Source organism: Canis lupus, chromosome 31 (genome assembly GCF_011100685.1).
Source record: "Canis lupus familiaris isolate Mischka breed German Shepherd chromosome 31, alternate assembly UU_Cfam_GSD_1.0, whole genome shotgun sequence".
Classification (NCBI taxonomy): Eukaryota; Metazoa; Chordata; class Mammalia; order Carnivora; family Canidae; genus Canis; species Canis lupus.
In genome coordinates this window covers 22644216-22659590 of record NC_049252.1, presented here as the reverse complement: position 1 = coordinate 22659590, position 15375 = coordinate 22644216, and the positions used below count along the sequence as shown (strand labels likewise).

General features: G+C 38.3%; 2 long non-coding RNA genes across 4 annotated transcripts in view; one reads left to right on the top strand and one right to left on the bottom strand.

The window, feature by feature from the left end:
- Positions 1 to 15375, top strand: part of LOC102151271 — a 43334-nt gene that overhangs the window by 12346 nt on the left and 15613 nt on the right. For 2 of the 3 annotated variants that reach the window (XR_005382224.1, XR_005382223.1), the window contains exons 3-4: positions 9748 to 9802; positions 14336 to 14543. This is a non-coding gene — a long non-coding RNA (uncharacterized LOC102151271). The remainder of the gene's footprint in view (positions 1 to 9747; positions 9803 to 14335; positions 14544 to 15375) is intronic. The other variant, XR_005382226.1, reaches the window with a different exon arrangement.
- Positions 1 to 15375, bottom strand: part of LOC111093488 — a 29439-nt gene that overhangs the window by 7469 nt on the left and 6595 nt on the right. The window lies entirely within an intron of this gene.

Here is a 15375-nt window from a genome sequence, read left to right as displayed (position 1 = left end):
AGAGAGACAGAGACAGAGACACAAGCAGAGGGAGAAGCAGGCTCCATACAGGGAGCCCAATGTGGGACTCGATCCCAGGTCTCCAGGATCACGCCCTGGGCCGAAGGCAGTGCTAAACCACTGAGCCACCGGGCTGCCCAGCTCCTCTCCTCTTTCAGCCTTCTTAGATTTGAAGAGAGTCAGGCCCTTGCTCTTGTCTGGATTAGGCTTTGATTTCAGGGAATGTTGTGGCTAGTTTGATCTTCTTTCCAAACCACTAAAACTTTCCCCATACCAGCAATAAGGCTGTTTCACTTTTCTATCATTGGTATGTCCACTGGAGTAACACTTTTAATCTCCAGAACTTTTCCTTCACATACACAACTAGGCTGTCTATTTAATGCAAAAGGCCTACATTTTGTGCTATCCTGACTTTTGATATGCTTTCCTCACTAAATTTGATCGTTTCTAGCTTATGATTTAAAGTGAGAAATGTGCGACTCTTCACTTGAATATTTAGAGACCACGGTAGGGTTATTAATTGGCTATATTATTTCAATATCACTTTGTCTTAAGGAGTAGGGAGGCCCTAGGAAAGGGAAAGAGATGGAGATTGGAAGAATATACACACATTTATTGATTAAGTTTGCGGTCTTATGTGGGTGTGGGTGTGGCTCTCCAAAGCAGTTATAATAGTACCGCCAGAGATCACTGATCACAGATCACCATACCAAATATAGTAATAATGAAAACATTTGAAATAATATGAGAATTATCAAACTGACACGGAGACATGAAGTGAGCAAATGCTGTTGGAAAAATGATGCTGACAGACTTGCTCAACACAGGCTGCCTCAAACCTTAGATTCATAAAAAACACAGTATGTGTGAAGTGCAATAAAGCAAACACAATAAAATAAGGTATGCCTGAATACTCCTGTACATTCCAAAGTTCTGTTCCAGATAGAGGGTGGAGAGTAAGCTTTCTGTGTTTTTTTATTCTAACTCGACTTATGTATAATTTCTATTAACTTGCTCCTCACATACCTCAGACCTGGGAAGATTTTGACTACAGATCCCCTCCTTAGGGACCTTAGATCAAACTGCATTGCCTCTAGACCTGTTGACAGAATTGGGGTTTGCGTAATAGCTGAGCAGAATGGGAAGAAGGGATCAGCACAAAAAAGAGATTTGAGAGCTTTGGGTTGGTTTATCTTTTATAGCTTTAAAATTCAGAGTCTTTATGTCCTGTGCAATACACATTAGTCTCCATTAGATTTTTCTAACTTTAAGTCACTAAGTATGTTGAAATTATTTTTAAGCCAAAAAAGGAGTTACAGCCTCATGAGGGAGAGTATTTTATGGATAGTATGTGAAGATCATTATGTGAAAAGACTATGATATTTGGGACTAATAAATTTTAGGAAGCATGCTCTGTTTCAGGCATATAAGGAGCTATTAGATCAAATGAAAAACACATATGAGGTATATGAAATCCATTTGGGGGAATCTTTTTAGACAAATGTAGGGATGCCCTCTTGTGTTTGATTTTCCATGGTAAAAAACATTTAAGAAAACTGTCTTCATTTCTTAACCTAATTTTAGCTATGGTCTTATTTTGTGAAAGTTGAAAAATACCTAACATTTATTAGGTGTCCTCTAAATATTATTATGTTTAAAATACAATTTCTGTCTTCTAAGAAATCATTTTCCTATAATTAGAATGACTCTTTTACTTTTTGCCTTCTTTGATTTCACATTAACAGTTTATGTTAGAATTCAACCACTTTCTTTTTCTCAAAATAATAGATATTGCCATGGGTTAAAAAATTGTGAAATATTTTATAGATTCAAAAGTGCTTTCACATAAAACTTTTCCCTTGTTTCTCAAAAATAATCCTGTGAAGTGTGTAAATAAAGAAGTGTACACTTCTGTCTTTGAGATGAGAAAACCAAAGCCGTGATCTTCAGCAACTACTAGGAGCCTTCCAGCAAGTCAGATAGAGAAGTTGGACCTGCACCTTGCCCCAGACCTTTACACACTAAAGACTGAGTTTGACCAGTCTTGATGATGAATATTTTCTGAATCTATTTTTGTGACCTATGACCTGACACATGATCTTCATCTATAGAACAGAATACTTGAACTAGTAACCAACCTAGAAAACTCTAAACGTTATATGGAACATACATATCGCATATATATATACATCATGTATGTATTGCAATATACGTGTGCATATATATATGTGAACACAAGCCTGAATGTATATTACCTTATCACCGTAAGTTGCCATTTATTTAAACTATCGTTTTCCTAAGACAAGTTCTGATAAGGAGAAAAATCTCAAAATATTTACTTAAATACAACTAAATACTAACAATACTTAGCAGGACACCTGGGTGGCTCAGTAAATTTTTTGAGAAAAATCTCAAAGTATTTACTTAAATACAACTAAATGCTAACAATACTTAGCAGGACACCTGGTTGAGCATCGGTCTTTGGCCCAGGTCATGATCCCAGGGTCCTGGGATTGAGTCCTGCATCAGACTCACCACAGGGAGTCTGCTTCTCCCTCTGCCTATGTCTCTGCCTCTCTCTGTGTATCTCTCATGAATAAATAAATAAAATCTTCACAAAATAAATAAGTAATAAAGATAAAAATACTTAGCTATTTCAGCTTTCCTGAATTAAGAAACATCTAAAATCCAAATATCAACAACTTTTGGCATCTTCATATCCTAGCGAATACTAGCAAGACTTACAGAAAAAGGAATATTGCTATGAAGACATTGCTCATTGCTATATTATGAAAATCTTCATTTGATTTGATTCTACATCAAAGGATGTTTGTAATTCAACAGAATGTTTCCAAGTGCTATCTTATGTCTGAAAGGAATGAATGCCCTTTTTTTCTTTTGTGAAATGGCATTTTTTTATCCTATGAAATGGATGTCCTTTCCATGTTTTTAAATATGATGACTTTTGTGATTTTGGAATAATAGGGCTGGCCAACTCGTCAGTCTCTGAGTCTAAGACCAAACTGGTTACAGGTAAGAGAAGAAAATATAAAATAACCTGCAAACAGAGAAGGGAGAACAAAAATGTTGACAGCTATGGTGAGATGACATTTGAAAAGCTACTTTGCGGCCATTTGGAGAGTATTCAAGATCTTTTAGTTGATGACTGAGCACAGATTTCACTTCATAGGAAACAGTTTTAATAGACTCTTTACGTCAAGAAACAGATTAAAAATCTCATTTTTCACCAACTATAGCTTTGTGGGTTGTCTGCCTGCTTCTATGATGACTCAGAAACACCTGCACTGTGAGGGCTGCTGCTCCTTCTGGCTGCGGAGGGCTCATCCCCCAGAGGGGGCGGAGGATGGTGGACAGCATCCACATACTCTCCAGAAAAGTCAGGGCGCTACCTTTGTAGCTTTCTGGCTGTAATAGCTACTGTGTTTTCTGTTGTATATCTGGTTGGAACACGTTGCCTGTGGCCTTCGTTTTGTGTTGGTGGTTGGGATAGACTTTTAATCTCCTCTCAATGAACCCTTTGTCTCTTTTCTGCTAGACAGCGTAATAGGTAAAATATTTACTTGTTGATTTTTTTAAAAAATAATTAGGTGAGGTCATGAGATTCATTAAGTTTGTGCTTATCAAGGCATGAAATATGCCCACATAGATAATCCACCCTTGTTCTGTCCCACAAGGCTAATTCAGGTCACCTCACTGGGTGGGATCATTAGAGGTAAGAAAGTACGCATCGTGACATGCTGCATTCCAAGCAACCCACCTCCACCCACTGGAATGATAGGAGAGCATCGCCTAGGGGATGTGCTATAATATAGCAAGTCTCATGCTACTTCTCAACCCCAAATGAAAAACGTAAATTTATCTTTATGGACTCTTGCTACAGGGCCACTTTTTTCTATTATTTTTTCCATTGATGGCTCAGGCTATTAAACAGGGGTGATGAGAGAAGAAAGATGAACTATAAATATGTGTGTGTGAAGCTATGAGAGTGTGTGTATGCCTGTGTGTTGTGTGTGTAGGACAGAAAAAGAGAACAACCTAGAAAAAAACTCCTGTCAGAAGACTAATGCTGACATTACTTACGACTTTTCAGAATAGATTGTATATAGCTGTGAAGAAACCATCTAATAATAAAAGAATAAATAAATAAGCCTGTTTATTTCATTTGTATTTATTCTTGCTGCCTAGATACTGTTTTACACTGTTTTTAATCGGCCATGTCAATGCCTTTGGAAACCATGTCTAAAAATATACCTAAATAGCAAGTTTGGGTTTCACAAAACATTGCACAAATATATACAGAGTGATGGTTTACATATTATTAAGCCTTCATTTGTATATTATATGGAAAGTAACAGAATTCTATTTTTGGATATTAACACAGGGTGTGTGTGTGTGTGTGTGTGTGTATTTGTATAACACTGATTTCCCCGTAAAATGCTCATAGCTCTTCCCATTAATTTAATCACTCTGGCAGGCTGATAAGGAGACTAATAAATAGAGTCACAAATAACTTCTGGAAGGTCAGAGAAGGGGAACCATTAAGAATCTTTTGAAGAACTATCTAAGTAGTAGCAATACTTTAAAAAAATGAATAAAGTACAGGTACAAATCTTTGAGAATTTTCCAATTGATAAACTCTGGACCTTGAACATTGAATAGTAGTTTGCTCAAGATGAATTGTAGCGTTTACCTATTTTCAATGTCCACATGGCCATCCTGCCAGGAGACTTGATCTTTTGTCCATCATCTTTATCAAAGGTCTGGACCCTGGATATAGGATTGGCTACTAAATTTGAAGAGTCCAGTGCAAAGTGAAAATGAGAGGCCCCTTATTGAAAAATTATGAAGTTCAAGATGACAGTGGCAGATCATTACACCAAGCACAGAATCTTTATTAGTGTGAGGCCATGTATGACTATGTGGATCACATGCCCATGAAGCTGGCCTTGCCTGGAAGGTTTTACTCTTTTTCCAATGGATTGTGTTCTAGTTAACTTCTTGATTCCTTTCTCGGTCGTTGGTGACAATCCATACCTCGTACTTGTTAGTATCCCTTGAACAGTACTCTGATTCACCTTTTGTGGGTGGCTTTAGGTCACTGTCCACAGTAAGTCTATTTGGTCTCCCAAAATCTTATCCTAATTCAGGCCAGCCCACCAGCACTCTCTCCCTTATCCACTTCAACAGGAAAAGGCAAAACATACGCCTTTGTTTATGTATGTTTTGACATATCTGTCAATCAAATTCTAGCTACATGCAAATTATGAAGGAAGTAGAAGAGCTTAGAGTCCAAAAAAACCCATAAAACTGAATAGATTTCTTTAGCTGTCTGTATTTATGGAAATCTTACCTTAAGTAAAAATATTTTAGTCAATTCAATGATCTCAGCCTCATAAAGGGTTATCACGTAGATACCAGTTTGGATGTTTCTTTTTATTGATTGGAAATGAAAATGGTATATACTGAGTATTTAATATATGCTGGAAACTTTTATATTCTATCTTGTTGAATCCTCATAACAATCCTGTGAGGGAAATTTTCATATTTTCCATCGGTTCGGAGCAGTATAATACAGAATTTATGGATCATTCCACTGTTGGCAACAAAACCGAATTTCTGGGGAAGGCCCTATTGGAAAGTGCTAGGTGAATGGTTACACTCTTCTAAACCCCATTCTCTCCTTAGTGATGGAAATTTTGCTACCACTCTCAGTGACACTAGGTTTGCTGCCCCTTTTGTCATGTTAGCACCTTCTGTTCTTGCTATCTTGACCTCCGTGCCCCAGGTGAGGCACCTTGAGATGGGCCACTTCATAGTATAGTCTGAGTCTGCCCTGGAATCACACTGCCAGGGGTAGACTCTCTTACTTCTGAGGCTGTGTAGGATCAAATTCCATAATCCTTAAAAGCTGGCAACATCTGTAGGATTCACTCTCCTCCCTATCCTATGACTGAATCTCCTTTGGCCTCTTAAAATCTCTGTATTCTGAAACATGAAGGTACTAATGGCACCATCCCTTCTAGCTGGAAAGGTAGGTCACTCTTCCTACATCTTTCCTCCTCGCTTTTCCAGGGGAGAGATTCACTCCATCCCCACACTATGTTGTCCACAACTCCAACTATAAATTCCTGCATTTCCATAGCTAATAGCCAGATCACCCTCGTTGGGGCAGCATATTTGGTTCCTCTCTTTTGGAGATTCCTTTGCCATGCTGACAAATGCTCAAGGTGATGTAGATCTTAAGCTGAGAACCTAGAATATGTCTGTGGCTGTGTCCAATGTTCAGTTACTCCACACTGTTTTTCAGTTAAGGGTATACAGGATGTGGCAGACAGACTTGAAACTAGTGTTTATTGCTATTAGTCCACAAAATATGGTAAAGGTGATGGGAAATCACCCTCTTGATTACCAAACATTGTACATTTTAGAAGAATTCATCTTGGTAGCTGACTGGCTCTGAGGTTTCTATTAATCAGGACTCTTATGGGGATAAATAGGATATATAAAAATATATACAAATATATTTATATTTTATTAAATTAAAAATTTTAAAAATTACAAAATTATATACAATTATATATAAAATTATTAAAATCTCCTTATTATAAGGAATTGGCTTATAATTGGCTTAAGAAATTGGCTCATTAAAAAAAAAAGAAATTGGCTCATATAATTATGGAAGCTAGTGAGTCTGAATCTGCAGTGTGGGCCAGCAGGCTGGAGGCCCAGGAGACCCTTTGATACATGTAAAGTTAGAAGGCAATCTGTTGGAAAATTTCATCTTTCTCCAGGAGGCCAGTCTTCTTGTTCTTTTCAGGCCTTTCTCTGATTGGGTGAGGCCCACTCACATTATGGAGGACCATCTGCCTTACCCAAAGATCACAGATTTAAATGTTAAAGTCATCCAAAAACACTATCCAAATTGAAACATGAAGTTAACCATCACCCTCTTCTATGCTCACTTTGAAGAAGATGCTATGAGTCCCACAGCCACAAGAAAATTAGTTCTGCCAACAATCTCAGTGACTTTCAAGTGGATCCTTTCCTAGTTGAGCCTCCAGATAAGAACCTAAACCTGGTGAACACCTTCACTCTGGCCTTGGAGGGGACCTGGTTAAGCCATGCCTGCCCTTCTGGCCTACAGAAATAGATAATAGATATGTGTTGTTCTAAGAAACTAAATTTGTGGTAAATTGCTCCACAGCACAGAAAATATATACAGAATACAATTTAGTAGTCAAAGGATCCACTGTCTCCTCCAGAAATGATCTTAATATTCTGTTTGTCAAAATTGTATGTCCATTGGTCTCATATGTCCTATAGTACAATATTGCTATTAGTACAACCAGGACATTTCTTTTGTCAGTTTTGTAGATCTGAAAATATGACCTTTATGTATGGTTCTCAACGGTACATTAATAAAACCCACACATCAGTGTTTGATTGTGCATTTTCTACTTTTCCCAATGGCAATATGGAGCAAAAAATGAGGAAAACTCATATACAGTAGTATAGAAATCAATCCAGTGATTGGGAAAGCTTTCTCATCTCTGTACCAGGAAACAGAGGGCTGAACCAGATAATAACCCCTGCATACCTATCCCTAGAATACTCCTTGAACAAACATTCTATTTAATATCATCCTGCACCAAAGAAAGTCAACTCATTCTGAAAGTTATGCCAAGCAAGTGCAATATGCGATATTATATATCCTCTCCGTGTTAAAAGGGTGGGGGTAGACCAAGTGATGCTATAGAAACTTGTGACGCTACCATGCAGAAGTACACCATCACCCTTGGGAAATACTATTCTCTGATCCTTGGCTCAACAGAGTTGTTTGAGGTATTTTGAAGCCTTATGTCTTTGTGCTCTGTGCCAAATTTGCCAACTAAGAGCATCAGATTACCCTGCTGATAAGACATGTAGATCTTATTTGGTTGCTATGATCCTAAAACTCTGGGCACCTACCTACATGGTAACTTATAGGCTTTCATTATCTTAGATAAGTCCAATCTAGCAGCTTGTTTATGCATTCAACCCATGGACCGGTTCTATTGCTTTTGAAATAGAACTTGTCTGTGAGTCTGCCTTTCCTCCTTAAGTTTTGCCAAAATTCAGGTTATAGAAGAGGCCTGATGTTCCTCCAGTCTGTGCCTTTAACTATGCTGACTCATTCACTCACCAAGAAGCAAACAAAAATGAGCTACGAGCACTCCAATACTTTCAAAATCATCAGTGAGGGACTGTTCACTTTATCTTAACTGTGTATATCTCTGTCTCTCAAAATCATAGGTTAGCAAGTATATGGCTGGAACTGTAAATGTCTACCTCGAAGAGGGATCTTGTCATTGAATTGGGGTCAAGGTTTCCAGTGGAAATCAGTCTAGAAGTGAGAGAGGTCATGCAACAATATGCAACTACCATAGACAGGGTGGCTGCTGTTTGTTACTGTGGTTAGCAGCAAGCCACAGTGGTAGCCACAATGCTTTAACCATAGGGATCTGTGGCAGTGGATATATAACTATAGATTTTTAAGACCAAATTGGACAGGAGATATCCTAAGGTCCCATTTTATCTAAGTAATTGAAAATATAAAACCTCTAGATCTCCTGAATGGAGATAAGATGTGAATTGTAATGATAGAGAAGCCCAGCTCATTACCCCTTTCCAAACCTAGAAACAAACCTAGAACCCTTGAATTAAAAGGAATCTGGATACCTTCAAAGATCCTGTGACACTGCCATGAGTATGTACTGTTGATCTTCCTTTTGGCCTTTCCAAAGAGTCCAGCAATTATGTATCAGGGTGAACATACAGCAGTGAAGGGAAATACCCATACCTTTTGGTCATTGTTAGACCTGAGTTAATGCCAATCTCTATAGACCCAGACACCATCATAAGTCCACACATTAGAGTTGGAGTTTATACATATACTCGTCTATATTGTAGTTTATATACATATATATGTATATATAGTTTATATATATGTATATATAGTTATATAGTTTATATACATATATATAATAAACTATAAATATATATATAAACTATAAATAAACTTGCAGTTTATAGGTATACCCAAGTCTATATTACAGTGGGGTGAGGAACTCCATTAATTTGTTCATTGCATCCCCCAGGATGAAGAACCCAGATTTGTTACAGTTCTATATATATATAGAATCTGGGTTCTATATTATATATATAGTTTATAATATATATATATTATATATATTATAAACCAAGATTCTAAATGCATAGCTGAAAATAAAATCCCTAGATCTCATTGTCTCTCAGAAACATGAATCAAGAGCCATTACAGTGGGAGAGCTCACAGAATGCTGTTCCTCCCCACAAGGTGAATAAAGCAAAACATTACTACATTCTTTACAGACTTGAGAGATGAAATTGTGGTAATTCCTATATATACTTATTTAACTTTCCTTGATGGCATGCAAAGCTGGAAGATGTGACTTGGAGATTGAAAGTAGATTTACCCCAAATGAAATTAGATAGTGACATTAGTGGCAATGGAAGCCCATATTTGATCCATTTACTGCAGTAAGTCAACACAGTTACAAATTGCTGCCAATGTAATCATTGTTTCTTGTATCCTAAGTGAAGACCAAAAGAATTTCTTGTCATTTGTCGGTGACAGCAATGCATCTTCACTATTCTGGTTAGAACCACATTCATTCTCTGACTCTCTGTTGCTGTTTCCTTCTCAAGGACCTATTGTTTCATCATCCCATGGGATACAGGCTGGCTCAAGCTACCAGTGAAGGTGAGCCAATAGTACCAGGTGAGCAAGAATAGTAGGCATCACAAATGTGAGTCAGCATAGAATTTAACAACAACAACAACAAAGTCAGATATCTGTCATGTCAGGGAAGTTTTAGAAGGTCCTGAGGGCTAGAGATGACAAACAATACAATGTGAAATAAAATTTATTCCATCTTGTGCCTCTTTCCTCTAAGAAAGAAACATAAAGCTTTTTATGCTTCTTTAGATTTTGGAGAGAAAGTAATTTTGTGTGAGCTGTTTTGACCCATTTACCAAACATCCTGTGAGAATGACAGCTTTGAATGGGAGTTCAGATCAAGAAAAAAAACTTTCCAGCTGGTCCAGGCTACAGTGCAAGCTGTTCTGCCATTTGGGCTTCATAACCAAGCAAATAAATTCTATTCAAAGTATCTGTAGCATCTGAGAAGTCTTTATGGATCCTGGATAGGAGACTCACTGTGCAGAACCCCAGGGATTTGGGGGAATTGATGCTGTTTTCTGCAAACAAATTCTTCCCCCACCCTTGATTTCTCTCTCTCTCTCTCTCTCTCACACACACACACACACGCACACACAGATCAGAAACAATTCCTGACTACTGAACCCTGGAACAATCTGAATTCCTGACCATGGGATAGTACATGATCATGTGACTATCATGAACTAGCTCTCATCCCATCCTCCGAGACATAAATTTGAGTGTGAATATAGCAGTACTACATCATCAAGAACAGTTATAAACAAGATCAGGATAAAGCAGTTCTAAAGGCACGAGTAATTATTTTTTTCTTTTAGAAAGAGAAAGCATGCATGTGGCTAAGTGGTGGCAGAGGTTGAGTTAGAGGAAGAGAGAGCATCTTAAGCAGGTTCCATGCCTGGGCCTCGATATCAGGTCCCTGAGATCATGACCTGAGCCTAAATCAAGAGTTGGACCCTTAACTGACTGAGCCACCCAGGCGCCCCAAGGCACTAGTAATTTTTATGAGCATCAGGCTTGTACTTCCGGGGCTCCTACATCTACTGCTATACCATGTCTCCCTTACTCCACATATATGGCTTAATGATGAGTTCTCCATGACCAACTGAGAGGAAGAAAAAAACTGAATCTGGTTTATATAGAGTTCAAAACTAAGGACGACGTGGAGTCCTATAGGGTCATAGATATTCTTGAGGAGGGAGGGTGAATAGAACAAAACTTTTATCTGTCTGAATATTTTAAATGAAGGAAAGATGGCCACAATTATGTACCTGATATGGACGTGCATAACAGTTTAACATGTATACTGATCCATGGACGTGAGTAACAGTTTGACTGGATTGTTAGGGATTTGGAAGGAAAGAATGACTATTTGTGACAAGACTTCTGACACATAGATGGATATAGACTTTTAAGAACACACCTCAGGAAGAATATTGTATCTCACGTAGACACTCCCCATAGTGCTGACTGCATAGGATCTTCTCAGTGAAGTGTGGTACAAGATGATCTGTTCTGAGGATGTACATTAGTCCCTTTGAAGCCCACCAGTACCTGCTCAATGGGCTTATGAACAAAATGGCAGTGATGCCAGAGCTAGAGGCTATGCATACAATAACGTGAATTTCTCCTTCACAAAGCAGATCTAACTACCACCAGTTCTGACTGCCCAAATGGCTGATAACAAAGACCAATGTTGATTTTTTAAATTGGCACCGTAACAGATTGAGGGCAGCCAGATAAGTAATGGAAGCTTGATTACACTGGATCTTTTCCATTATGGAAAGAGCTTCAGTTTGTTCTCTGGAGAGACAGAGACTCCCTCTGGACAGGGATTTACCTCTCCCTTCTTTCATTGCCACCATCCGTTGACTTAGTCAATGCTTCATTTATCAACATATTGGCTCAGCTCAACTAACAATGCACCTGATTGACATTGTTTTTACAGCAAAGGACCAAGTCAATGGACTTATACATGTGGGATTTATGTACCCACCACTGAGAAGCAACTGACTGGAATGAAATTGAATGACATTGCAAAGCTCAATATAAAACACATATAAAGTAACTCTATTAATAGAAATCCCATCCCTATACAGGTGCCAAGAGAATCTCCTCCCCATCATCAAACTCCAAAACAAACATTTAAGTTTAAATATCATTCTTCCCTATTAAAACATGAGAATAGTAAAATCCGAAGTCAAATGTCTTTAATTTCACAAGTGAAATTTCAGAGTTCAAAAATTTCAATTTAAAGACCAATCATTATTCCCTCAAATTTATTATTTTCTTCAGTGTCAGGGAGGACAGTTCTATTAGCCTGAGTGGTGGTGAAGTACTCTCAGTAGCCTGAACTCTTTCTCACTGGAATGTGTGCAATCATTTCCAGAGCCTCACAGCTTGGCTTAATTTGATGCCATGTACCACATAGGCCTTATTTATAAAGCATTTAATGATCTAATAAGAAATGCAATATTATCTCATCACTAATCCCACATCAACAATGTTTAGAGAACAAGCCACCCCTCACCTCTCAGTTATCATTCTAGCCAAATTATCTTCATAGGATTCAACGCTTAGCGTTGTCAAAAACCATAGCAGCACACAACATGTCAAATGGAAGGAGAAAATTATATTGACTTCAGCCACAATGGGATGCCAGCTGGTCAAGAATATAAAACCTGAGAACTTACATTCAAGAGGGAAAAAATTCTCCTAGCTTGAAATTAATTCATGGAACATTTACCAGTTTTGTGTAATTTTGTGCACATTTGCCATGTCTTGGGGGGAAAGCTCTTGCTGCATCTTGCACCTCTCAGAGTCACATTTGATCCATTGCTCTCTTGGGCCAAGAATAGATATATGCCACGGTGGCCACTTTTGTCATCAGCTCCACATATTCTCTCCAGCATGCATGTTCAGCCCTGGACCCTATGTCTGATTCCACTGCCTCTTTACAAGAAATTGTTTAGGCCTGAGAAATCCAACTCCTAAGGAAGTTTTCTCCTGCAGGTGCATTGGTTAATTCCAAGTCCATCCTAGACCACGTAACTAGAGCTGTGGACGAACCACATGAATCAAAGGAGAATCCTCTCGATCACTGATACAAATCCAGACTTTGAGGCAGCAAATGTACTACTGCCTACCCAGGCCTGGCTTAACAATATAAAACTAGCATATTGCCTGAACACTATAACCCAGTGAAATTATGTACCTTTCAATTTTAAAGATCCAACTATTATTCCATTCAATAACATCTAAAAAGCTTATAGAGTCTTTTCTACTTACAATTAAATTTGTGCTGTAGCTGTCCTGTGAAATGAATCCAGCAACCAGCAGCTGTACTTTGAAGCAAATCATACTTGCTAAAGGCTCACCTTACTTTTTCCAGACCCTGAGTAGGGGAGAGCACTGAAGCCTTTCTCAGGCCTACATTTGCTCATCAGAGCATTTGTTTCCTTGCTGAGGCCTAAACTATGTAGAAGTTTCAGCCTTTATAGAAATAGTCACTTCAGGGGCAGCCCCAGTGGCTCAGCGGTTTAACACCGCCTTCAGCCCGGGGCCTGATCCTGGAGGCCCGGGATCGAGTCCCATGTCGGGCTCCCTGCGCAGAGCCTGCTTCTCCCTCTGCCTGTGTCTCTGCCTCTCTCTCTCTGTCTGTCATGAATGAATAAATAAAATCTTTAAAAAAAAAAAAAAAAGAAATAGTCACTTCATTATTTTCTTTACATGCATGCATACATACACATGCCCCACAACCAGCACCATCTCCACCATCACCCCCACCACTGCTATCACCCCAGCACCTCCACTATCACTACCACCACCACCACCTCTATTACCACCACCATCTCCATCCTCTCTCCACCTCCACCATCTCCATCACGTCCACCACCATTTACCTCTACCTCCCCCACATCCCCTCTATTGCCACTAACAGCTTTGAAAAACTATAATGAACAACTCATAGAATTCAAGGCAGGATCTTTATCTTCTAAATTGCTAAATAAAACAACAATAAACAAAAGAGTTTACATAGTAAAAGCAAATGGACCAAAGCAACAAGAATAAATAAAACAAAGTATAAAACAAGGAATTATAAGACAAAATGGCAGAAGTAAAGTCAGCCATACTGTTTTGATAGTAAATTTTGACTATGAACTATATTGCCCATTAAAAGGAGTAAAATTTGATAATTAAATTAAATGCTTTAAAAGTAATGTTTATTATAAATTACGCACATAATTTAGAAATAAAATAAGAAACAAAACCTCTATCAAGAAAACACTAACAAAGGAAAGCACAAGTGGAAATTATAATATCAGACAAAATATTTTAAGTTAAGAATCATTAAAGAAATAAAGTAAATCATTTCATATTGTCAAAAAGGATAAATCTGTAATAAAAGTATTATTGTAAAAAATCTTTTATGTACCAACTAATAAAACATAATATGATATGCAAATAATACTTGATAATATTTTCTTTGCCTAGGACATCTAGTCCTAGCAAAACTTCTGCTTCTTGTTCTCATGACTCTATGTTCTGCTGACCTAGTGGTTAGGCCTACTGGTTAGCTCCAGAGTAAGGAATGCTTCCACCAGAAGACAGCAGTGACTCCATTGAACTGGAAGTTAAGTGACATCTGGCCACTTTGGACTCCTCATTTCTCTGAATCAACGGGCAAAGAAGAGAGTTATGGTGCTGGCTAGGGTGATTGACCCAGACTGCTCAGAGAAAATTGAACTGCTACTTCATAATTGAGGTAAGGTCAGGAATACAAGAGACCCTTTCTTTTCTTTCTTTCTTTCTTTCTTTCTTTCTTTCTTTCTTTCTTTCTTTCTTTCTTTCTTTCTTTCTTTCTTTCTTTTTTCTTTCTTTCTTCTTTCATTTTTTTTTCAGGAGACCCTTTAGGACTTATTTTACTGTTATCATGACTTGTGATTAAAGTCAATGGAAAACCACAACAACCAATACAGGCAGAACCACTAATGACCTGGACCCTTCAGGGATGAAGGTTTAAAACACCCCACCAGGTAAAGAACCAGGACCAGCTGAGTTGCTTGCTGAAAGTAAAGGGAATACAAAATGGATGGTGGAAGAAGATAGTTATAAATACCCGCTACTACCACATAGAAATGAGGACTGCAATTATCATGAGTATTTCCTCATTCTTTTCTATGTTTATGTATGTTTTGTTTGCCTGTGTGTGTGTGTGTGTGTGTGTGTGTGCAGCACAATGGACTAAATGTTTGTTTCTCCTCCACCCCCCCAAAATTCATATGTTGAAACTTGAATTTCTAATATAAGGGCGCCTGGGTGGCTCAGTTGGTTAAGTGTCTGCCTTTCTCTCAGGTCATGATCTCAGAGTCCTGGAATTGAGCCCTGTGTCTGGCTCTCTGCTCAGTGGGGAGTTTGCTTATCCCTCTCCGCCACTCATTCTCTCTCTCTCTCTCTCTCTCTCTCCCTCCCTCCTTCCCTCTCTCAAATAAATAAATAAAATCTTAAAAAAAAAAAAAAAGAATCCCCAGTGTATTTGGAGATGTGGCCTGTGAGAGGTAATTAGGTCATGAGGATAAAGCCCTCACAAAAGGAAT